The following is a 3,550-nucleotide window of genomic DNA, read 5'->3' as shown; positions in this document are numbered from 1 at the left end:
GACCTCAACACCCCCAGAACGACCTCCAAAAGCCCACGGTATGTCACTTTGAATTTAAGATCGATTGCATTGATTCACGCATCTATACTGGATTTTGGTTGCATATTGTGGTTTGTGATAATATTTTGATCGTTTCTGGGCAATTGGTTTGGTGCTTGCGTGGTTGTGGGGTGATCCACCATTGTTAGGTTATTAAGCTTGATTTGGGGCTTTTCGTTTTAGGGGAAATTGGGGAAAATCTGGGGTACCATTAGGTTTAGGGGGACGGGACGAAGAAATCCCCATGGTCGCGAAGCATTTATAGGCATCTATGCCCTGTTCGCTATTTTTTTGGTATGCAGGCTACGAAACGAATTCGCAGCGAATTCGTAGCTAAATCGTAGCAGGATTTGCAGACTTTTTCAGGTGTGGTTGGGAACGATGATGAGTTGTCGCCCCATGATTCGCTGGTTTAAAATCTTCGCACGCGTTTCTAAGTGTGCTTTTGTTTATATTATTTGTTTATTGGATGCGTTTCATAAACGCGTAAGGCGTATAGCTGGGTTGGTAACGAAGCATGTATGGGAATGGGAGGTCATGGGTTCGAGCCTCCCCTCCTTCATTATTTTTCCTGAAAAAACTTATTTCTTGATCCAATGCACGCGCCTGCTTATGGACCATCATGCTCCCTCCAAATCTGGCCCTCAAACCATAAGACCTCTAGATCTAACGCCCTGGAATTAATATCCATAACATGTGCCCTCAGTCCAGCCACACTTAATCATAGCCCTAATAAAACTTAAATAATTTTAATTATTTGTTTATTTTAATTAAAATGTCTTTTTTAATATATATTAATTATATGATAACTATTTTTTAAATAAGTATATAATATTTATATTAAAAATTCCAATTTGTTGTTCGTGCCGATTAAATCGATTAATCGATATGGTCAACAATAATTTTAATTAAAATGCTATTTAATTAAAATGCAATTAAATTATATTTGGTTAAATGGTTTCAACTATCTTATTAGTTGTGATGATTAACTTTTCTTTTTTTTCTCACTTTAATTCGTCATTCTTTTTAATCGAATCAATCGATTATGAGGGGTAACGATACAAGTTAATTATTGAAAATTATTAAAAAATATCCTAATTCATTATTAGTAATAATCAAATTAATTGATTAAAATTGGTAATGGTGCAAATTTCAAATCTTTTAACTATGGCGATCGAATCTATTGATCGTTGCGGTTAATAGTACAAAATTAAATCAGGGTTGTACGCCCAAACCTCAAAACACTTTTCAAACCTTTCAAAACCTCAATATCAAACTACGGATTTTCATCCTCATTCAAAACTACGATAGGCTACTCAAAGGCCTCCAAAACCATATCAAATCAAATTTCAAACTCAAAGGGCGTACAAACCTCCCCCGAACTACGTTGACTCTGATTCTCCCTAAGGAGATACGTAGGCACTTGGATAACCAAGGCGAGTCCCCTTCCCTCTAAATCTCATTTTTTTTCCTAATTCGTTCCCCTTAATTATTTAACCCTCGAAAGCATTAACCTTACCTTAATACTCTTAGCCATAACACTGTTGACCTTAGATTCAAAGCCATAGGAAAGGGTTAAGGGTGCTAACACCTTCCCTCGACCTGAATATAGTATCTTACCCTGATCTCTATACTGCGTAGGGTTTCCTATTCGCCTTTCAGAATAGGTGGCGACTCTAAAAGTCTAAATTTTTAGGGCAGGTTGCTACACAGTTGATTTCATATGGCTTATGATGTTTCAAACTATCTCTACGGCAAAAATACAAGCTTCAATTCCCAGGATTGCTCAGTCAATTGTCCAGAAAGTCAACAGTCGACAAGTTTGACCTAAAAGTCAACTGTGGTCAAAGTACAGTCAAAATTCCTGATTTTTTGTCAACATCCTTATTTTGAAGTATCATTCATCATTTGATCAAGGATTGATCATGATTCATCAAGTAAAGTTCAGAAATCAACAAAACATAAAGTTTCTAAATTAGGGTTTTTTGACCTAAAGTCAACTGAACTTTGACCAGCCATAACTTTCACATGGAACATCAGAAAATTTCCATCCAAAGCTCAATTTGAAGGAAATTGAATTCTATACAACTTTGTCTCTCACATTCCAAGTCTAAAAATGCTTCATTTGAGAGGTATGGATCAAAAGATTATAGGTCATTTTCGAAAGTCAGCCAAAAGCAGTTTTTTGTCAAAGCCCATATCATCAAGATAAAATCTTCAAATGAAAATGAGCTTCCAAAGTGGCTTGTAGAGGACATCTTGAGGTTTCCAAAAAGTCGTATAACTCCTCCTTACCTTAAAAATTGAAGGAGATATGCCTTGTCAAAGTTGAACAAATTTGAGTGAAAAATGTGAAGCAAATATGGCTCAAATTGGATTTTTTTGCAAATAGGCCCAATCTTTTAAGATCCAAACTTGTTCCTCAAGTCATAAAGGAGCTCCAAATCTAAACCCACGAATTTGTGACAATTATTTGATTTTTTTATTGAATTTATTCATTTAAAATGTGGTTTAAATCAAATAATTTGGGAAATATTCAAGGATTTGATTTCAAGATGATTTTCAATCAGAATCAAGCCTTAAAATACACATATATTCCACCCAAATTCATGCAAAACAAGATTGATGAAGAAAGATTGAAATTGGACATATTTAGAAAGATTTGAAAATCAAATTTTCACCAATTGCCAATCTTTGATTCAATGAGATTTAATCCAAATTTGTTGACCTAATATGTTCCATTATATAAGCTAAACAATTCCAGATGCAAGGGACACGAAATTCAGGCAAAGGAGAACCCTATTCAAGAGCTTTTTTTCACAAAAATCTTGAAACCGATTTTGGAGTTTGGGAGCAATTCAAAAGATTCTAAGCATTGCAAAACGATCCTTGAAGGTTCTTGAAGCAATTAGGATCACTGCACGACATCAGCACCCCCAGAAACACCTCATATTATCCAAGGTAAGTCGCTACTTTTTTTGAGTTCGATTTCGCTCATTCATGCATCATTATGGAAATTTAATTACATATTTATGATGTTGTGACTGTTTCTGGAAAATTAATTGCATTTATATGACCGTATGAGGGATCTTCCATGAATAGGGTTTGGGACCTTGAATTAGGGTTTTTCGTTTTAGGACAAATTGCAGGCAATTGCAGGTACTATTGTGTTCGTGAGGATGAGACGATCTCGTCCATGGCCTCGCGAAACATTTATATGGCGTTTTGACTGTATTCGTAAGAGGGGGTTTGCAGTGACGTTTCAAAACCGTCACTAAATGTCATTACAGACTTTAGACGATAGAGCGAGGTTAGGGATGACCTCGTGACAGCCATTCATTGGCCGTTTCAAAAAGGCGCGCGCGTTTTCTGTTTTGGTTTCCCCTTGGATCCGGTGTGACTCATCCATACCAGGTATCATGTTCCTGCGCCATCACAGCCTTCAGATCATCCTCTCCTCAAATCCAACGCATCCAGAGCTGAAGGCGCACCATAGACCTCACAGGCTTGC

The sequence above is a fragment of the Vicia villosa genome, linkage group LG3 (assembly GCF_029867415.1).
Source record: "Vicia villosa cultivar HV-30 ecotype Madison, WI linkage group LG3, Vvil1.0, whole genome shotgun sequence".
Classification (NCBI taxonomy): domain Eukaryota; kingdom Viridiplantae; phylum Streptophyta; class Magnoliopsida; order Fabales; family Fabaceae; genus Vicia; species Vicia villosa.
The sequence above is the reverse complement of the archived record's forward strand: the minus strand, read 5'-3'. Positions refer to the sequence as shown.